At 48.3% G+C, this 22,879-nt stretch overlaps 1 protein-coding gene across 3 annotated transcripts in view; it reads right to left on the bottom strand.

Moving 5' to 3' along the window:
• VPS54 (VPS54 subunit of GARP complex) overlaps positions 1-22,879 on the bottom strand; it is a 140,822-nt gene that overhangs the window by 78,826 nt on the left and 39,117 nt on the right. Inside the window, exon 1 of one of the 3 annotated variants that reach the window (XM_056567983.1) lies at positions 2,295-2,578. The exons of 1 other annotated variant lie outside the window; for it this stretch is intronic. The gene's annotated coding sequence lies outside the window, so the exon portion shown is untranslated. Of the gene's footprint in view, positions 1-2,167; positions 2,257-2,294; positions 2,579-22,879 lie in introns of those variants that run through there. One more of the 3 variants, XM_056567984.1, reaches the window with a different exon arrangement.

Here is a 22,879-nt window from a genome sequence, read left to right as displayed (position 1 = left end):
ATCTTGACAGAATGATGTGGTCAAGGTGGTGGTCACCCAGCTATTCTAGGACACTGAATGGGGAATCTACTTGATACATTGAACAACTAGAGATAGTCTTGAAAACCTGGGTGACAACCGCCATGGCTGTACAGCTCTGACAGGGCTCATCAACCAGCTTTCCTAAAGCCCTGAATAGCAAATATAATAAGTTATTTAAAAATATATCCCCTGTTTCAAGTAGACTTGTTATTTAAGGTTCTAAAAAAGATGGGTAACAACAAATATGGCTGCACAGCTCTGAGAGGGCTCGCACCTAGCTTTCCTAAACTCCTGAATAGCAGTCTACTAATACAGATGATATATTAAAATACATAATGTAAATAGTATAGGATACATGATGTATATACAGTAGTAATGTATATAGCAGTATGTGATTTAGATGGCAGCATATACAGTAGTCATGTATAAACCAGTATATGATACGATGTATATAGCAGTAAATGATACATGATGTATATAGCAGTATATGATACGATGTATATAGCAGTAAATGATACATGATGTATATATGGTAGTGATGTATATAGCAGTATAGGATACATGATGTATATATGGTAGTGATGTATATAGCAGTATCGGATATATGATGTATATATGGTAGTGATGTATATAGCAGTATAGGATACGTGATGTATATAGCAGTATAGGATACGTGATGTATATACGGTAGTGATGTATATAGCAGTATAGGATACATGATGTATATACGGTAGTGATGTATATAGCAGTATAGGATACATGATGTATATACGGTAGTGATGTATATAGCAGTATAGGATACATGATTTATATACGGTAGTGATGTATATAGCAGTATAGGATACATGATGTATATACGGTAGTGATGTATATAGCAGTATAGGATACATGATGTATATACGGCAGTGATGTATATAGCAGTATAGGATACATGATGTATATACGGCAGTGATGTATATAGCAGTATAGGATACATGATGTATATACGGCAGTGATGTATATAGCAGTATAGGATACATGATGTATATACGGCAGTGGTGTATATAGCAGTATAGGATACATGATGTATATACGGTAGTGATGTATATAGCAGTATAGGATACATGATGTATATACGGCAGTGATGTATATAGCAGTATAGGATACATGATGTATATACGGCAGTGATGTATATAGCAGTATAGGATACATGATGTATATACGGCAGTGATGTATATAGCAGTATAGGATACATGATGTATATACGGCAGTGATGTATATAGCAGTATAGGATACATGATGTATATACGGCAGTGATGTATATAGCAGTATAGGATACATGATGTATATACGGCAGTGATGTATATAGCAGTATAGGATACATGATGTATATACGGTAGTGATGTATATAGCAGTATAGGATACATGATGTATATACGGTAGTGATGTATATAGCAGTATAGGATACATGATGTATATAGCAGTATAGGATACATGATGTATATATGGTAGTGATGTATATAGCAGTATAGGATACGTGATGTATATAGCAGTATAGGATACATGATGTATATATGGTAGTGATGTATATAGCAGCAAATGATACATGATGTATATAGCAGTATAGGATACATGATGTATATATGGTAGTGATGTATATAGCAGCAAATGATACATGATGTATATACGGCAGTGATGTATATAGCAGTAAATGATACATGATGTATATACGGCAGTGATGTATATAGCAGTAAATGATACATGATGTATAAAGCGGTATATTACAATACATGATGTAGATACAGTAGTGATGTATATAGCGGTATATTACAATGATGTATATTGCAGTGTATGATACATGATGTAGATACAGTAGTGATGTATATAGCAGTATATGAAGTATACAGCAGTATATGCAACCTGATGTATATAGCGGTATATGAAGTATACAGCAGTATATGTAACCTGATGTATATAGCGGTATATAAAGTATACACTAGTATATAACCTGCTGTATATAGCAGCATATGATGTATATACCCATGTATGCTCTGTAGACAGGCAGATGGCAGGATCTTATATAACATATACACACAGAGTCTGTGTGGTGTCAGCCATGGCTCCGTCTCTACGTGTCCTAGTCCTCGGATCACGGTGTAGGCCTCACCCGGAGCCGGGGACTCTCCAATCGCAGTGTACGCCCAGCCCCGCTCCTCTCCCGGCCTGCATCCCCTCAGACACCGGCTCTTGCAGACCTCCTCCCCGCCTCTCTCTCCCCGGTGTCCCCCGGTTACCTGTAGCAGCTGTGTGGGTCTAGGCGCCACCGCTCGTCCAGCAGCATCTCCCGGGCGACCAGAGCCCCGAACACCGGCAGCAGAGCCCGGCATGCAACGCGTCAGACACCGGGGGAGGAGAGAGCCCTGAATGGCTGCAGCCTTCGAGCCTGATCCTGAGAGACAGAAGGAAGAGGCTGACACCGACCTGGCGACAGACCGGGATGGGATAGAATACACCAGTGTTTCCCAGCCAGAGTGCCTCCAGCTGTTGCAAAACTACAACTCCCAGCATGCCCGGTCAGTTGTAGTTTTGAAACAGCTGGGGGCACCTTGATTGGGAAACACTGGAATACACTGACTGGAGCAGCCACTAGAGTAGTGTCCCCCCACCTGTGGCCCTCCAGTTGTTGCAAAACTACAACTCCCATCATGTCCTGTCAGAGAATTATAGGAGCCAAAGGTTGTTTGTTTCCAAACTAGGGTGCCTCCAGCTGTTTCAAAACTTGCTGGGAATTGTAATTTTGCAACAGCTCTATCCTGGGCAAAATGTATTGTGCCCCAAACCCAGGTTGTGAATGCAAGAGAGTGGCGATGCCTACAGTTATCACCAGGGGAACAGGCTTTGGGGTAAAAAAAAACTAAAACCTAAAATAATACCTCCACACCAGGATGACATATAGTGTTACTAATGCAGTGACTAAATAATACCATCATACTGATATTAAATAATTACCGCTATGCTCAGCCCAGTATCACCAATAACACCACCATACGAAGGACAAATAATAGGGCCACACCATGACCATTAACCACTTTACACTCTCCCCCCCCCCCCCCCCCCCCCCAATTATGGAGATGCTTTCAGTTTGTAGAAGCCCCTGGTAAGTAGAAAAGACATCCCCCGCTTTATCAGGTAGATTCCCCAGTAGGTACATATTTGCTCTCCCATCAGGCAGAGGCCCCAGTAGATATATTATTCCCCAAATAGGTAGAAGTCTTTGTAGGAAGATCATTTTTTCCCCATTAGACAGCTCCCCAAAAGGTTCCCACCAATGTAAAAAAAAATGCACAGACCCGTAACCTCAACCCCTTCCAACAGCTTAGGGATGAAGTAGATCAAATATTGCGAGCCAGGCCCTCTCATCCAACACAATTGTCTGACCTTTTGGAGGAATGGACAAAAATTCCCACAGACACCTCCGAAATCTTGTAGAAAGTGTTCCCAGAAGGGAGGAAGCTGTTATAACTGCAAAGGGGGGACCCGCTCCATGTTAAAAAGCTATGGATGTAGAATGAGAAGTCCTTAAAGCTCCAGTAGATGGAACGTGTAGGTCTCCCAATACTCTTGTCCGTATAGTGTATCCAGTTAAAGTGTACTTGTCAGATCACCTATATTTATTATAAAAATCCCTTTTCTCACAGTGTTTGAAATCCTCTCAGGGGAAGGGGGCATGTCCCTCCCTTGTGGTGGTGGGAGGTTAGTGGTGTGTCTGCTCATGCTGCCTTGTCCATGAGTCATAGACACATTTTTTCCTATCATTTAGAGTGTCCATTGGAAAGCTCCTGATAGACACTCTAAGGGGGAAGTTTATCAAGGCATTTACACAGGTTTTTTTGTGTATATTTGTCGCAAAAAAAGTTTCAAGTGCGACTTTTAATGGTATGCCAGCCTGCATAATTTCTCACTAAGGGTGGGTTCACACCACGATTTTCTATACAGTTTTTGGATACTGTTTTAAAAAAAAAAAAATGTATGCAACTGTACATAAAACCGTGCCCATAGACTTTCCATTCAAAACCGTATGCACCATATTGCATACAGTTGTCTCCGTTTTTCACACCACACGGTTTTTGGTCCAGGTGAAAAACCACATTGACCCGTATACGTTTGTTTTTTAACATGGGAGTCAATGTGAACCGTACAGAACTGTATGTGTGTACGGTTCCATCCAGTTTTTACCATACGGTTTTTGACTTTGCACAGTTTTTTTCTTGGAATTTCAATCAAACAAGTGAAACTTTATTCATAATGGAGTGAAAAGTTCAAAACGTAGGCGTTTTTTTTCTTAAAAAACGGATGCAACTGGACATCACTTTTCAAACCGTATATGGTTTTTAACCGTATACAGATAAAACTTTGTACACACGTTTTGATACAGTTTAGTCAGGTTTTGAGGAATTCGTTTTTTTATCAAAAACCTGAAAAAAGACTGTATTGCAAAAACGTGGTGTGAACCCACCCTAAACAGGTGTTTTACACTAAATCTGCTTTTTACTTTGCAGTGGTCAGTGGTTACAGTGTGCGACACGCAGGTTTGTCACACAGCCTTCAATTACACAAAAAACCTACACCAGAACAGACTTGGCTTCCAAAACTGGCTCTTAAAAAGTTAGTCAAAAGTCTCGTGGGTGGAAAAAGTCACACAAAAGTCGCAGAGAAGGGGGTTATACAAAGTGGTGTTCTGAAGTGAAATTTCACAAAAATGTGTACTAGCCCCATGTTTTTCACAGGCCCTACACCATGAAATAAATTTGGTGCATGTACACTCCAACTAACTGCACCATCAAAACCTGTGTATAACATCAGCGTACCTACACGGACTTTGATAAATCTCCCCCTAAATGTCTTCATAGGGGTCCACCCTGTGACAGAGGGAGAGTCACCGGACAATTCCAGCTCCCTCCTCTGTTTTTGCTCTTGTCCATGTCAGTTTACCAAAACTAGTAATTGTACGACTGCAGGGTTCTGAACCTGGATGTCATTGCTCACAGTGCCAGTAGATATTGTGGTGTTATTTTCCTTATGAGCCTAACATGGTCAACCAGTGTTACATTTATGTTTTGACATATTCTGTGGCATACATTGCTTTATCTTTTTATATCTCATGGATGTTGTCACTAATAATTGTGTAATAGAAACGCGTTGGTGGTATATCTTATAGTTTTGATACTTTCAACATTCTGTGCAGTACTTATGTGGCTCTCTGGACTCTGTAACTCTATAGAAATGTCTGATGATCAATTATTGCTAAAACGGATTCGGTATGGGCACTGGCAATGCTCTGCCAGTATTTGTCAGAGCATTGCGGGGAATGGCTGCGGCAGCTCTCAGTAAAGTATCGCAGCCGCAGCTCCGGCCGCGGCTACTTTACGGGAGCTGCGTGGTTGCCGGGGAGACGTGTGACGTCCCCTGATGTCGCGCGGAGGAGCTGCACAACACAGGAGGACGTCACCCTTCTGTGTGGTGCCGAATGGGACTCCGGGAACAAGCCGGGTAATGTTAAAAAAAAAAAAAAAGTAATAACTAAGTGAATGGGAGGGAGGTATGTTATATATTTATTGCAGCTCAGGAGGATCGGAGGGGGGATGGGTGGGGGGAGATAAATAATGGCACAAGGGCATTAAGATGGAGGGGGAGAGAGGGATAATAGCAAAAGGAGATTAGAGGGAGGGGGGAATTATGGCATAGGGGGATTAAGATGGAGGGAGAGGATAATGACTACCCCCCCCTCCATCTTTATCCCCTTGTGCCATTATTCCCCCCTCCCTTTGATCCCCTTTTGCCATTATCACTACCCCCTCTATCTTAATCCCCTTTTGCCATTATTCCCCCCTCCCTCTGATCCCCTTTTGCCATTATCCCTCCCACCTCCATCTTTATTCCCTTGTGCTATAATTCCCCCCTTCCTCTGATCCCCTTGTGCCATTGTCCCTCCCCCTCCATCTTTATCCCCTTGTGCCAAAGTTCCCCCCTCCCTCTGATCCCCTTTTGCCATATCAGATAATAATGGCACAAGGGGATTAAGTTGGAGGGGGGAATAATGGCAAAATGGGATCAGAGGGAGGGGGGAATAATGCACAAGGGGATTAAGATGGAGAGGAGAATAATGGCACAGGGGATTAAGATGGAGAGGAGAATAATGGCACAAGGGGATTAAGTATCGCATTAGTATAAAGATAAGCACACAATTTTGTCTGTGGGTACCCCTTGTGCGTAAGTTCCGCGCAAATTTACGCGTGAGGGGTACCTGTGGACATACTTACAGCCTTTGGGGGTACAGTTGCCAAAAAGGCTGAGAACCATTGGTGTAAGGGAACTATTAGGGAGACTAACTACTGCTAGGGGGTAATTACTGTAAGAGGGCACTATTTGGGGGAAACTTCTGTGTGGGGCACTGTTATGGCGTAACAACTGTGTAAGGGCCCTATTGGGGGTAAACTACTTTTTCAGGGTACTATTAGGGGGGGGACAACTGTGTAAGAGCCCTATTAGGTAGTGACTACTGTGTCAGGATACTATTGGGGGGGGGGAAACTACTGCGTAAGGGCAATATTAGGGGGTAATTGCTGTAGAAGGGCCCTATTGGGGAAAAACTACTTTGCCAGGGCACCATTAGGGGGTAACTTTTGTGTCAGGGCACTATTATCTGTGTCTGTTTTGGGGACATTGTGCTTGACGCTGTCTGTATTGGGGAGTGTCATATTTGTTAGTGTCTGCATAGATAGGAATGCTTGTCAGGATAAGGAATAACAAGCTGATCTCTGGGACCCAACCGATACTCAGAATAGAGGACAATTGTCCCCTGAGTGGCCAGCGCTCCATTCATTCCTTATAGGGCAGCAGAACATTGCCAAGCACTGAACTCGGAAATGTTTGGTGGCCCAGAGAGCTATGGCATCGCACGTGTGATACACCTTTCATTCTACATTATTTGGATTAGTGAGAGTCCCAGCCATCAGACCCTTGCCAATCAGCTTATTTCCTGTGCTGTGGATAGAGGATCATTTCATCATATGGGAATACCCCCTTAAGCCACCTAAGCTATGAGACAATTGGAGATTTTCCTACCCTTGGTGATGGAAAATATGGCTTTTACAAGACAGGAGGCGAGCATTATGCAGTTCTCTCTTTACTGCAGAAAGTTAGCAGTTAATATTAAAGCGTTTTAACAATAATAATAAGAACAAACTTAGATACAATGGTGCATTCAAACATGCTATATAATGATAACAGCCAATCAGAGTGTCTCCTATATTATAAAAGGAGCTGTAACTGAGGTAACTTCCTCTTTCTTTACAATAAACTATAATGAATTAAAGTCTCAAATGTAATAGTTTGTGAAGTCAATAGAAGATAGTAGAGTTGAAGATTCAAAACAGGAACGACAGGAACGTTGTCAGGAGAAGAGGTTGCATCTGAATGAAACTAATATACTGAAAAGAAGCACAAGAAAACATAAGGGTGGGTAATGGGAGGGATAATGCTTGCCTGCTGTCTTTTATAAAATCCATATTTTCCGTCACCAAGGTTAGGAAAATCTCCAATCCGATTCTTTGTTTTAGTGCATCTATGAATGTTGAATAAAACACCTTGAGGGAAATAATGTTGATGAGATATATCTAATGCTCTGACATCAGATACTCTCTTAATAGAGATAAGACATAATAAGGTAGTGAGTTTAAAAGATAATAATTTAAGGGAAAGAGTATCGTTATCGTCCCAGGATGAAAAGAGTTGATGAAGTAAATTAACTTCCCATGTAGAATGATATTTGGGAAGAGAAGGATGTTTAAAAAAATATACCTCTGATGTTTGCTAATAAGGATGGAATCGATAGGTGTTAGGGGCAGCGCTTCGTCCATCCATCCTAGCTGTGAGCGCTCCCTCTCCTCTGTTCCTGCCAGTCCCGGGCACTGCTTGGGGCAATGCTCCGGCTGTTCCATCCGGCCGTGAGCGCTGCAAATCTTGTGCCCCCGGCGGCTCCGGGACTCGCTATGCGGGACACGCCCGCATCCGAGTCCCGAGTGTCCTCTCACCTCCTCGCTCCTTTTATCTCTGTGTCTGCCGGTGTGCACGCCTCCGCCTCCTAGGGCGCGCGCGTCGGCACTGTAAAATTTTAAGGTCCAGCACACCATTAATTGGTGCTTGTGTAGTTTGACCCTATATAACCCCGCACTTCCTTTAACCCTTGACGGATCTTTGTGCTTAGTGCCCTAGAGAAAGCGTTCCTGTGATTGTGCCTTAATTGTGTTTCTGACCTCCAGCTTTTGACCTGACTTTGCTCCTTTGCCGCCTGCCTCCTGACCTTGTGCCTGTGACCTGACCTTGCTCATTTGCCGGCTGCCTCCTGACCTTGTGCCTGTGACCTGACTTTGCTTCTTTGCTGCCTGCCTCCTGAACCGTGCTACTTCTGACTTTGCTTCATTCTCTGTGCCAAGTTACATCTGGGCAACCTGTGTGGACGGATCGTGCCAGGAGCAGCGACCTGGGTGCCTCCTGCCGCAGAAAGTCAATCCTGCTTTGCTGCGGACTTTGGTGAATACCAGCGGCACCTTAGACTATGCTCCCTGGTGCGGTTCAGCCATTGTCCACACAGGACAGCGGATCCACTTGCCAGCTGTTTACGATAAGACTGTTACAATCGGAGAGTGATAAAAAGAGATGGCCGAACGATATAAGTTCAAGGTTTGGTAAGCTTTACCGGAACCAAAAGAAGCAGACAAATAGTGTAAGATGTGAGATATAGGTGCTTGTATGGGATCCAGATCCCGTTGTATGCACCAATCAGACCAGAGTTTCCATGCTGAACGGTAGGCGGTTCTGGTACCTGGAGCCCAGGCCTCTGAAAGGATATTTCTAGTTGACTGAGAAAGTTCTGACTCAGGGTTGAATGGCCCAATATTAGCCAAGCAACTAGAAGTTGTAGCGATAAGATGAGAGGATGATGATTCCCCAAGGGATCCAATAGAAGAAGGAAGGGTTCTTGGATAATCTATGGACATACTCAAAATTTGGGGAAACCAGGGTTGAGTCGGCCAATAAGGAGTTATCAGGACTGTGGTTGATTTTTGGATCGAAACTTGAAACAAGACTCGAAACAAGATGAATAAGGATGAATAGTGGAAACGCATAAAGTCTTTGAGGTGGTCAAATTTGGAGGAGAGCGTCCACTCCTGATGCTTCTGGATCCGGACGCCAGCTGAAGAATAGAGGAAGCTGATGATTGAGGAGGGAAGCAAATAGGTCCAGATGAAGGGGACCCCAAAGAAGATTGATTTGTTGAAAGACAAGCGGATCTAGTGTCCAATCGCTGGCATCGATTAAATAGCGAGAATTCCAGTCTGCAATTTTGTGGGACAGACCCGGAAGGTACTCTGCTTTCAAAATAATGTTTCCGGAAGGTACTCTGCTTTCAAAATTCTGTTTAGACAAAAATGCCAAAGATCTTTGGCGATATTCGCTAGGAGTTTTGATTTTGTGCCTCTAAAACAATTTATATATTGACTAGCAGGAATATTGTCCATGCGAATCAGGATGCAAGAATTGGAAATGTTTTTTGCAAAGCTCTTCAAGGCGAAAAATTCCACTAGAAGCTCTAAGCAAGTGATGTGAAGAGACAATTCCATGGGGGACAATTTGCCTCCAGTAGAATGGGGGCCACAACGAGCGCCCCAACCGATGAGGCTCGCATCCGATTCTAGAATCAGATCTGGATTGGAATGAAAGATTGTTTTGCCATTTCAGTCTTGGATATGGTGGAGCCACCAAAGAAGTTATTTTTTGGCTTTGGAAGAAAGTTGGATTTGGTCTGAATATTTCAACCCTTCTCTCAAGTGTTGAATCTTCAACCGTTGGAGAGCTCTGTAGTGAAGTGGAGCTGGAAAAATCGCCTGGATACAGGCCGAAAGGAGACCCACAATTCGAGCTATGGCTCGTAGAGATATCAAATCTTTGTTGAGAAGGGAATGGATTTCCCTTCTGATGGGCTTCAATTTCTTTATAGGAAGACTCAGTAGAGTTGTGTGGGTATTGATCAAGAACCCCAGAAATTCCACTTCCTGAGAAGGAATAAGAATGGACTTGTCTTAATTGATAAGGAACCCTAGGTTCATAAGGATCGATAGGGTCCATTCTATGTGCAACAAGGCTAGATGAATTGACGCCATGATAAGGATGTCGTCCAGATAGAATATTAGACATACTCCTTGAGCTCTTAGAATAGCCACCACTGGTTTCAATAATTTTGTAACACACCAAGGGGCTGAAGAAAGTCCAAATGGGAGGCAAGTGAACTGCCAAATGAATTGGAGCCAATGTTGTGAAGAAGGATGGATGGGGACTGTAAGTGTCACGCTGAGCGATCTGGGTCCCGCTGCCTCCCCGGAGCGCTCACGGCGTTCCTCTGGCTGCAGTGCTCCAGTCGGCATTGCTGACCGCGAGCGCTGCTCTCTGGTCCCCGGAGGGGACGCGATCCGAGGCACGGCTCGTGTCCGCCCTCGGGTCGCGCCCCGTCTCACTCACCTCTCGCCCCCGTCTGCTTCCTCCCGGCACGCGCGGCCCCGCTCCCTAGGGCGCGCGCGCGTCGACTTGCTTAAATTTAAAGGGCCAGTGCACCACTAATTGGTGCCTGGCCCAATCACTTCCTATCACTCCCTAACTTATAAAAACCCACTTCCCCTTCCTCTCCTTGCCGGATCTTGTTGCCTTGTGCCCTGAGAAAGCGTTTAAGTGTGTCCCAAGCCTGTGTACCTAGACCTTCTGCTGTTGCCCCTGACTACGAACTCCGCTGCCAAGCCTCGCTGATCTCACCTCCGTGGTTGCCCAGCAGTCCCAGCAAATTGCTCAACAAGGACAACAGCTGTCGCAGTTGACCACCATGATTCAACAGCTCCTGCCTCCACAGCCTCAGCTCCAGCTCCAGCATCTCCTCCTCTCCGAGCTGCTGCTTCTTCTGCTAGAATCCGCCTGTCTCTCCCAGATAAGTTTGACGGGGACTCTAAAAATTGCCGGGGATTCCTGTCCCAATGCTCCCTGCACTTAGAGATGTTGTCGGACCAATTCCCCACTGAACGGTCTAAGGTGGCGTTCGTCGTCAGTCTACTTTCTGGGAAGGCCTTGGCCTGGGCCACGCCGCTTTGGGACCGCAACGATCCTACCACTGCATCAGTCCAGTCCTTCTTTTCTGAAGTCCGCAGTGTCTTTGAGGAACCTGCCCGTGCCTCATCCGCGGAAACTGCCTTACTGAACCTTGTCCAAGGAGACTCTACCGTGGGCGAATATGCCATACAATTCCGGACTTTGGCCGCTGAGTTGGCCTGGAACATTGAGGCTCTCTGCGTGACCTTTAACCCCTTAACGACGCAGGACGTATATTTACGTCCTGCGCCGGCTCCCGCGATATGAAGCGGGATCGCGCCGCGATCCTGCATCATATCGCGTCGGTCCCCGCGCTCATCAATGGCCGGGACCCGCGGCTAATACCACACATCGCCGATCGCGGCGATGTGCGGTATTAACCCTTCTAAAGTGAAACTGAAAGTGACCCGGCTGCTCAGTCGGGCTGTTCGGGACCACCGCGGTGAAATCGCGGCATCCCGAACAGCTGACCGGACACCGGGAGGGCCCTTACCTGCCTCCTCGGTGTCCGATCGACGAATGACTGCTCCGTGCCTGAGATCCGATAATGCTGATCACAGGCGTGTTAATACACGCCAGTGATCAGCATAGGAGATCAGTGTGTGCAGTGTTATAGGTCCCTATGGGACCTATAACACTGCAAAAAAAATGTAAAAAAAAAGTGTTAATAAAGGTCATTTAACCCCTTCCCTAATAAAAGTTTGAATCACCCCCCTTTTCCCATAAAAAAAATAAAACAGTTTAAAAAAAAAAATAAACATATGTGGTATCGCCGCGTGCGTAAATGTCCGAACTATAAAAATATATCATTAATTAAACCGCACGGTCAATGGCGTACGCGCAAAAAAATTCCAAAGTCCAAAAAAGCGTTTTTTGGTCACTTTTTATACCATTAAAAAAATGAATAAAAAGTGATCAAAAAGTCCGATCAAAACAAAAATCATACCGATAAAAACTTCAGATCACGGCGCAAAAAATGAGTCCTCATATCGCCCTGTACGTGGAAAAATAAAAAAGTTATAGGGGTCAGAAGATTACATTTTTAAACGTATACATTTTCCTGCATGTAGAAGTGCGACAAAATCAAACCTATATAAGTAGAGTATCATTTTAACCGTATGGACCTACAGAATAATGATAAGGTGTAATTTTTACCGAAATATGCACTGCGTAGAAACGGAAGCCCCCAAAAGTTACAAAATGGAATTTTTTTTTCGATTTTGTCGCACAATGATTTTTTTTTCCGTTTTGCCGTGCATTTTTGGGTAAAATGACTAATGTCACTGCAAAGTAGAATTGGCGACGCAAAAAATAAGCCATAATATGGATTTTTAGGTGAAAAATTGAAAGGGTTATGATTTTTAAAAGGTAAGGAGGAAAAAACGAAAGTGCAAAAACGGAAAAACCCTGAGTCCTTAAGGGGTTAAAAAAGGTTTATCAAGCCATATTAAGGATTGTCTGGCCGCACGAGAGATACCCTCCTCCCTGACCGAACTAATCCACCTGGCTACCCGCATTGATATGCGCTACATTGAGAGATGTCAGGAGCTCCGCCAGGAGAAAGATCTCGTTCGCACTAGGCTCCTCTCTTCCAGCATCCTTTGCAGTCTGTTACTGTGCCTCCCGCTGAGGAGGCCATGCAAGTGGACCGGTCTCGCCTGACCCAGCAAGAGAGGACTCACCGGAGGAACGAGAACTTATGCCTATACTGTGCGAGCTCTGAACATTTCCTAAAGGATTGTCCTCTTCGTCCTCAGCGTCAGGGAAACGCTCGCACCTAGTGATCGTGGGAGAGGCGTCACTGGGTGTAAATTCTTCCTCTCCACGCCTGACTATTCCAGTGTGGATTTCTCCAGCTGATAAAGCCTCCTTCTCTGCGGAGGCATTCTTGGACTCTGGTTCAACAGGAAACTTCATAAAAGCCTCCTTCATCAACCGGTTTAACATCCCTCTTATCCGTCTAGTCAAGCCCTTCTACATTTCCTCAGTTAACGGATAACACCTGAATTCTACCGTGCGTTACCGCACGGCCCCTGTACGCATGACCGTGGAGGTTCTCCATCAAGAAAGGATTGAGTTCTTTGTCCTGCCTAACTGCACCTCAGACATCCTTCTTGGCTTACCCTTGCTCCAGCGGCATTCTCCTACCCTCGACTGGACCACGGGGGACATAAAATCCTGGGGCTCTTCCTGCCATTCACGCTGCCTTAAGTCGCTTCCCACCAGCCAAGTCTCTATTGCTTCTCCTTTGCTCGGCCTTCCAAAGGCCTATCAAGACTTTTCTGACGTCTTTTGCAAAAAACAGGCAGAGGTCTTACCACCACATAGGCCCTACGACTGCCCTATTGACTTGCTCCCTGGAACCACGCCGCTCTGTGGCAGGATTTACCCTCTCTCCGCTCCGGAAACGGAGGCCATGACGGAATATATTCAGGAGAATCTCAAAAAAGGTTTCATCAGGAAGTCTTCTTCTCCTGCTGGAGCAGGATTCTTCTTTGTTGCCAAGAAGGATGGGTCTCTACGCCCTTGTATTGACTACCGCGGACTCAATAAGATTACTATAAAGAACCGCTACCCTCTGCCACTCATCTCAGAACTCTTTGACCGGCTGCGCGGAGCAAAGATTTTTACCAAGCTTGACCTCAGGGGCGCGTACAATCTCATCAGAATTCGTGAAGGAGATCAGTGGAAAACTGCTTTTAACACTAGAGATGGTCATTTCGAATACCTTGTCATGCCATTCGGTCTTTGCAACGCCCCCGCAGTCTTCCAAGACTTTGTCAATGAGATCTTCCGGGACTTGTTGTATACTTGCGTGGTGGTCTATCTCGATGACATTGTAATCTTCTCCTCCAACCTAGAGGAACACCGCCTCCATGTTCGCCAAGTGCTCCAGCGCCTCTGAGTTAACCATCTCTACGCCAAAATTGAGAAATGCCTCTTTGAACGTACCTGTCTTCCTTTCCTAGGATATCTGGTCTCAGGACAGGGCCTTCAAATGGACCCCGATAAGCTCTCCGCAGTCTTGGATTGGCCACGCCCCTCTGGACTTCGCTCTATCCAGCCCTTCCTCGGATTCGCTAATTAATACCGTCAGTTTATCCCCCACTTCTCCACTATCGTGGCTCCCATTGTGGCTCTGACCAACAAAGATGCGAATCCGAGATCCTGGCCTTCCCAAGCAGAAGAAGCTTTTACTCACCTTAAGGCCGCCTTCGCCTGCGCACCAGTCTTGACTAGGCCTGATCCACTGAAGCCATTCTTCCTCGAGGTGGATGCCTCTTCAGTTGGAGCCGGGGCGGTTCTTCTTCAGAAAAATGCTAAAGGAAAAAACGTCACTTCCGTTTTTTTCTCTAAAACATTTTCCCCTCCTGAAAAAAATTACGCTATTGGTGACCGAGAATTGCTGCCCATAAAAATGGCACTCTGGAGGCATCTCCTGGAAGGGTCTCTCCACCCGATCACCATCTACACTGACCACAAAAATCTGTCATAACTACAGTCCGCTCAGCGCTTAAATCCTCGCCAGGCCAGGTGGTCATTGTTCTTCGCTCGCTTTAACTTCCAGATACATTTTCATCCTGCAGACAAGAATGTCAGGGCGGATGCCCTTTCTCGTTCCACTGATGCCACGGAGGCAGAAACCGCTCCTCAACACATCTTTTCCCCTGAGTGTCTGATCTCTGCTGCTCCGGCTTCCCTGGCACCAGTTCCTCCAGGAAAAACCTTTGTCCCTCCACGTCTTCGCCTCCGGACTCTCAAATGGGGTCACTCCTCTCACCTGGCGGGTCACGCTGGAATCAAAAAATCCACTCAGTTGATTGCCAGACACTATTAGTGGCTTTCCCTTGAAAAAGATGTAACTGACTTCGTACGCTCCTGTACTGTCTGCGCACGTGATAAAATTCCTTGCCAAAGGCCCGCGGGTCTTCTTCTTCCTCTGCCAGTTCCCGAACAGCCTTGGTCACACATAGCGATGGACTTCGTCACTGACCTTCCTGTATCCCATGGCAACACTGTCATTTGGGTGGTCGTTGATCGATTCTCCAAAATGGCCCATTTCGTTCCACTCCCTGGCCTCCCTTCTGCGCCACAATTGGCGAAGCATTTTTTTTTGCACATTTTTCGTCTCCACGGACTGCCTACGCATATCGTCTCCGATAGAGGCTTTCAATTCGTCTCGAAATTCTGGAGAGCACTCTGCACCCAATTAAAGATTAAATAGAATTTTTCCTCCGCCTACCACCCGCAATCTAATGGACAAGTGGAGAGAGTAAACCAAATCTTTGGTGACTACCTGCGACATTTTGTCTCCTCCCGCCAAGATGATTGGGTTGACCTATTACCCTGGGCCGAATTCTCGTACAATTTCAAAGACTCTGAGTCATCCGCCAAGTCTCCATTCTTTGTGGTGTACGGCCGTCACCCACTTCCCCCCCTCCCTATCCCCACTTCATCTGGAGTCCCTGCCGTAGATTATTTGACCCGGGACTTTTCCTCTATTTGGAAGGAGACTCAAAGGTTGCTCTCGCTGGCCTCCTCTCGTATGAAGAAACATGCGGATAAGAAGAGAAGAATTCCTCCTGTCTTTGCCCCTGGTGACAAAGTGTGGCTCTCTGCCAAATATATTCGGTTCCGTGTCCCTAGCTAAAAGCTGGGTCCACGTTACCTCGGGACATTTAGGGTCAAAAGTCAAATCAACCCTGTCTCTTACAAGCTTTATCTTCCTCCTTCTCTTCGTATTCCTAACTCCTTTCATGTTTCCCTTCTCAGGCCTCTCACTCTAAACCGCTTTTCTCCCAAGGTCACCGTTCCTGCTCCTGTCTCGGGCTCCTCTGACGTCTTCTCGGTTAAAGAAATTCTCGCTTCAAAGATTGTCAGAGGTAAAAAAAAATTTCTTGTTGATTGGGAGAATTGTGGCCCCGAAGTGAGGTCTTGGGAGCCAGAGGACAATATTCTAGACAAAGAACTCATCTACAGATTCCTCGGTTCCAAGATGAGGGGGAGACCCAAGGGGGGGGGGGGGGGTACTGTCACGCCGAGCACTCCGGGTCCCGCTGCCTCCCCGGAGCGCTCATGGCGTTCCTCTGGCTGCAGCGCTCCGGTCGGCATTGCTGACCGCGAGCGCTGCTCTCTGGTCCCCGGAGGGGACGCGATCCGAGGGGATGGCTCGTGTCCGCCCTCGGGTCGCGCCCCGTCTCACTCACCTCTCGTCCCCGTCTGCTTCCTCCCGGCGCGCGCGGCCCCGCTCCCTAGGGCGCGCGCGCCGACTTGCTTAAATTTAAAGGGCCAGTTCACCACTAATTGGTGCCTGGCCCAATCACTTCCTATCACTCCCTAACTTATAAAAACCCACTTCCCCTTCCTCTCCTTGCCGGATCTTGTTGCCTTGTGCCCTGAGAAAGCGTTTAAGTGTGTCCCAAGCCTGTGTACCTAGACCTTCTGCTGTTGCCCCTGACTACGAACCTCGCTGCCTGCCCTGACCTTCTGCTACGTCTGACCTCGCCTCTGTCTAGTCCTTGTGTACCGCGCCAGTCTCAGCTGCCAGAGAGGTTGAGTCGCTACTGGGGAACACGACCTGGTAGTTACTGCCGCAGCAAGTCCATCCTGCTTTGTGGCGGGCTCTGGTGAACACCAGTAACTGCTTAGAACCGATTCCCCAGTACGGCCCGCGTCATCGCCTCTCTGGTACAGGGGATCCACCTCCAGTGTCTTCACCAGCCGCTAGTCCGGACCCTGACAGTAAGTTAAGCATCTTTCAAATTGATTTTTATCAACCAGTCGTCTTTTTTCAAGAGATCTCTGAGAAGGTGAATGCCTTCCATCTTGAAGTGACGATACTTTACAAAATCATTCAGATTTCTCAGGTTGATTACTGGACAAAAACCGCCATCTGTTTTTCTTTACTAGAAACAGGTTGCTGACAAAACCTGGAGAAAGGAAGGGTACTTGAATTATGGCATTTTTGGTAGAAAGTTCTTTTATCTCTGAGTCTATCAAGGTCTGTGTTAAGTTATGCGCTCCGGCCGCACACGCTGGCCGTGAGCGCATGGTCCCGTTACCTGCTGCTGCCTGCAGGGCTGGGACTCGCATTCCAGGATGCGCCCGCATGTGAGCCCCAGTCCGTCACTCACCTGGTACTTCTCCTGCCCCAGCCTCTGCCTCTCTGCTCTGGCGCGCGTGTACCCGTCCCCTGAGGCGCGCGCGCCGGAGCTTTAAGATGAAGGGCCAGTGCGCTCATTAGTGCAATTCACCTGTGGCTCATTGATAAATTCCTCCACCCTCCTCACTTCCCTGCCGGATCTTTGTTGCCTTGTGCCTTTGAGAAAGCATTCCTGAGAGTTGCCTTACCGTGTATCTGATCCTTTGCACTGTGACTTGACCTTGCTCCTCTGCCTCCTGCCTACTGACCTCCTGCTATGTCCTGACTATGCTACTTTGCCGCCTGCCTTGATCTTCTGCTATCCTGACTACAAGCTGCCTTATCCCTCCTCTGCCTCGCATTTCCTCAGCCGCCTGTGTGGTCGAGCTGTGCCAGGGGTGGCGACCTGGGTGCCGCCTGCCACAGCATGTCCATCCCGCTTTGCGGCGCGCTCTTGTGAAAACCAGCGGCACCTTAGACTCCGCTCCCTGGTACAATCCGAGTCATCTGTCACACAGGTCCAGCGGATCCACATCCACCGGAGTTCCTGTCTCCTGAAACGTGAGTGTTACAGAAAGATCCGGCCATGGATCCTGCTGAGGTACCCCTGCCTGAAGTCGAGGATCTTCCCTCCGTTGTGGTACGTCAGTCACAGCATTTGGCCTGACAGGCACAGAAACTTTCTCAACTTTCAGCTATGATGCAACAGCTTTTGGCCTTGCAACAGCAGCAGGGGCCGCAACCTGGCCCACTCCCACCATCAGCTCCTGCAGTGTCTTCTGGCTCCCAGCTACGTCTGCCTTTACATTCCAAGTATGATGGGGATTCCATGCAGAGGCTTTGTTACACAGTGCTCCATGCACTTGGAGCTCATGTCTGAACTGTTTCCGACGGAACGTGCGAAGGTGGCCTTTGTCATGAGTCTACTGTCCAGAAAAGCCCTGGCCTGGGCTACACCCCTTTGGGATTGCAGGGATCCAGTAGCTTCCAATTTGACAGCTTTTCTGGCAGAATTTCGCTGTGTCTTTGGGGAAACCGCACGCGCCTCTTCTGCTGAGACGGTTTTGCTGAACCTATCTCAAGGGAATTCTTCCGTTGGTGATTACGCAGTTCAATTCTGCACTCTAGCCTCAGAAGTAGCATGGAATGATGAGGCCTTGTGTGCCAAATTCAAAAAGGGACTGTCTAGCAGGATTAAAGATGCTCTTGCTGCACGTGATCCTCCATCTTCTTTGACTGAACTTATCCACTTTGCCACACATATTGATGTGCGTTTTGCTGAAAGGCAGGAAGAACTGCGCTTAGAGAGGAACCTACCCGAACACGGAGATATTCTCGCCTGGCACCTGTGTTTCAACGTCCACCTCTACAGTTTCCTGCACCTCTTGCCGAAGAGGCTATGCAAGTGGATTGTTCCCGTCTTACACAACAGGAGATATCACGACGACGCAGTGAGAATTTGTGCTTGTATTGTGCTAGCCCCAAACACTTCCTCAATGACTGTTCTGTTCTTCCACAGTTTCCGGGAAATACTTGCACCTAGTGTACGTAAAAGAGGCGTCCCTAGGTGTGAATACCACCTCTCCTCGCTTAATTATTTCTGTACAAGTCTTCACTTCTACCAAGTCTTCCTTCAGTGCTACAGCATTTTTGGATTCTAGATCAACAGGTGACTTTATTGATGCTTCTTTGGTCTACAAGTATCATCTTCCTGTCACTCGGCTTGCCAAGCCCTTGTTAATCTCCTTTATTAATGGACAAAATCTGGACTGTATGGTTCACTTCCGTACTGAATCTCTTGTCATGCAAGTGGGTGTATTGCATAAAGAAAAGGTTGAATTCTACGTACTGCCACACTGTACTTCAGCGATTCTTCTTGGCCTTCCTTGGCTGCAACGCCATTCTCCGCACCTGGATTGGAGAACTGGAGAAATGATTCGCTGGGGACAATCCTGTCAAAATCTTTGCCTCCGATCAGTTCAGTTTAAAATTGTTTTTCGTCCTCCTCCTTTACCTGGTCTGCCACCACCTTTCCAAGATTTCTCTGACGTTTTCTGCAAGAAACAGGCTGAGTCTCTGCCTCCACATCGTCCTTACGATTGCCCTATTGATCTTCTGCCTGGTACCACTCCTCCTCATGGAAGGATATACCCTCTATCGGTTCCTGAGACCAAAGCCATGACTGAGTATATCCAGGAGAATCTCAAAAAGGGATTTATCCATAAGTCCTCTGTTACGCCTAGCGCTCCGGGTCCCCGCTCCTCCCCGGAGCGCGTACGGCGTCTCTCTCTCCGCAGCGCCCCGGTCGGTCCCGCTGACCGGGAGCGCTGCACTGTCATGGCCGTCGGGGATGCGATTCGCACAGCGGGACGCGCCCGCTCGCGAATCGCATCCCAGGTCACTTACCCGTTCCCGTCCCCTGCTGTCATGTGCTGGCGCGCGCGGCTCCGCTCTCTAGGGCGCGCGCGCGCCAGCTCCCTGAGACTTAAAGGGCCAGTGCACCAATGATTGGTGCCTGGCCCAATTAGCTTAATTGGCTTCCATCTGCTCCCTGCCTTTATCTGACCTCCTCCCATGCACTCCCTTGCCGGATCTTGTTGCCTTGTGCCAGTGAAAGCGTTTTGTGTGTCCAAAGCCTGTGTACCAGTACTTCTGCTATCACCCTGACTACGAACCTTGCCGCCTGCCCCCGACCTTCTGCTACGTCCGACCTTGCTTCTGTCTACTCCCTTGTACCGCGCCTATCTTCAGCAGCCAGAGAGGTTGAGCCGTTGCTAGTGGATACGACCTGGTCACTACCGCCGCAGCAAGTCCATCCCGCTTTGCGGCGGGCTCTGGTGAAAACCAGTAGTGACTTAGAACCGGTCCACTAGCACGGTCCACGCCAATCCCTCTCTGGCACAGAGGATCCACCTCCTGCCAGCCGGCATCGTGACAGTAGATCCGGCCATGGATCCCGCTGAAGTTCCTCTGCCTGTTGTCGCCGACCTCCCCACACTGGTCGCCCAGCAAGCCCGACAGATTGCCCAACAAGATCACCAGCTGTCGTACTTGACCACCATGACTCAGCAACTCCAGTCGCAGCTACAGCAGATTCAGTCTCAGCTACAGCAGCAGCAACCATCTCCTCCGCCAGCTCCTGCACCTCTTCCGCAGCGAGTGGCCACTCCTAGCCTCCGCCTGTCCTTGCCGGACAAATTTAATGGGGACTCTAAGTTTTGCCGTGGCTTTCTTTCGCAATGTTCCCTGCATTTGGAGATGATGTCGGATCAGTTTCCTACTGAAAGGTCTAAGGTGGCTTTCGTAGTCAGCCTTCTGTCTGGAAAAGCCCTGTCATGGGCCACACCGCTCTGGGACCGCAATGACCCCGTCACTGCCTCTGTACACTCCTTCTTCTCGGAAATTCGAAGTGTCTTTGAGGAACCTGCCCGAGCCTCTTCTGCTGAGACTGCCCTGCTGAACCTGGTCCAGGGTAATTCTTCCGTTGGCGAGTACGCCATACAATTCCGTACTCTTGCTTCTGAACTTTCTTGGAATAATGAGGCCCTCTGCGCGACCTTTAAAAAAGGCCTATCCAGCAACATTAAAGATGTTCTGGCCGCACGAGATACTCCTACCAACCTGCATGAACTCATTCATCTAGCCACTCGCATTGACATGCGTTTTTCTGAGAGGCATCAAGAGCTCCGCCAGGAAAAAGACTTAGATCTCTGGACACCTCTCCCACAGTCTCCATTGCAATCTGCGCCTAGGCCTCCCGCCGAGGAGGCCATGCAAGTGGATCGGTCTCGCCTGACCCTGGAAGAGAGGAATCGCCGTAAGGAAGAGAATCTTTGTCTGTACTGTGCCAGTACCGAACATTTTTTGGTGGATTGCCCTATCCGTCCTCCACGTCTGGGAAACGCACGCTCGCACCCAGCTCTCGTGGGTGTGGCGTCTCTTGATGCTAAGTCGGCTTCTCCACGTCTCACGGTGCCTGTACGGATTTCTTCTTCAGCCAGCTCTTCCCTCTCAGCCGTGGCCTGCCTGGACTCTGGTGCCTCTGGGAATTTTATTCGGGAGTCCTTGGTGAATAAATTCCGCATCCCGGTGACCCGTCTTGTCAAGCCACTCCACATTTCCGCGGTCAACGGAGCCAGGTTGGATTGCACCGTGCGTTTCCGCACGAAGCCCCTCCTAATGTGCATCGGACCTCATCATGAGAAAATTGAGTTTTTGGTCCTCTCGAATTGCACTTCTGAAGTTCTCCTTGGACTACCCTGGCTTCAACACCATTCACCAACCCTGGATTGGTCCACAGGGGAGATCAAGAGCTGGGGTACCTCTTGTTTCAAGGACTGCCTTAAACCGGTTACCAGTACTCCCTGCCGTGACCCTGTGGTTCCTCCTGTATCCGGTCTCCCTAAGGTCGTTATGGACTCTGCCCGCCTTAAGAAGTGCCTCTCCCCCCCTCCCAGTCCAGTCAGGCAAGCCTCGGTGCCTCCTCATGGTCCTCGTCCTGGTGTCACACTGCCCCGTGCCAGGCCTCGCCCTCTGCCCTCCCTCCCCATTCCCACTCCTGCTGTACTGCCTGCCGTTGAGGAATCCCTCCATCCTTTCCCGGTGTCCTCATCCCAGGGGAGGCAGTTACCGGACAAAGAGAAGGGGAGACCTAAGGGGGGGGGGGGGTACTGTTACGCCTAGCGCTCCGGGTCCCCGCTCCTCCCCGGAGCGCGTACGGCGTCTCTCTCTCCGCAGCGCCCCGGTCGGTCCCGCTGACCGGGAGCGCTGCACTGTCATGGCCGTCGGGGATGCGATTCGCACAGCGGGACGCGCCCGCTCGCGAATCGCATCCCAGGTCACTTACCCGTTCCCGTCCCCTGCTGTCATGTGCTGGCGCGCGCGGCTCCGCTCTCTAGGGCGCGCGCGCGCGCCAGCTCCCTGAGACTTAAAGGGCCAGTGCACCAATGATTGGTGCCTGGCCCAATTAGCTTAATTGGCTTCCATCTGCTCCCTGCCTTTATCTGACCTCCTCCCATGCACTCCCTTGCCGGATCTTGTTGCCTTGTGCCAGTGAAAGCGTTTTGTGTGTCCAAAGCCTGTGTACCAGTACTTCTGCTATCACCCTGACTACGAACCTTGCCGCCTGCCCCCGACCTTCTGCTACGTCCGACCTTGCTTCTGTCTACTCCCTTGTACCGCGCCTATCTTCAGCAGCCAGAGAGGTTGAGCCGTTGCTAGTGGATACGACCTGGTCACTACCGCCGCAGCAAGTCCATCCCGCTTTGCGGCGGGCTCTGGTGAAAACCAGTAGTGACTTAGAACCGGTCCACTAGCACGGTCCACGCCAATCCCTCTCTGGCACAGAGGATCCACCTCCTGCCAGCCGGCATCGTGACATCCTCTACTCCTGCTGGATCTGGTTTCTTCTTTGTTGGAAAGAAGGTGGCTCACTTGGTCCATGCATTGACTACAGGGGACTTAACAAAACCTCGGTCAAGAACCGTTACCCTCTACCTCTTATCTCAGAACTTTTTGACCATCTATGTGGTGCCAAGGTCTTCT

The sequence above is a fragment of the Hyla sarda genome, chromosome 3 (genome assembly GCF_029499605.1).
Source record: "Hyla sarda isolate aHylSar1 chromosome 3, aHylSar1.hap1, whole genome shotgun sequence".
NCBI lineage: Eukaryota > Metazoa > Chordata > Amphibia > Anura > Hylidae > Hyla > Hyla sarda.
Note: the sequence above shows the minus strand (reverse complement) of the source record. Positions and strands in the feature narration are given on the sequence as shown.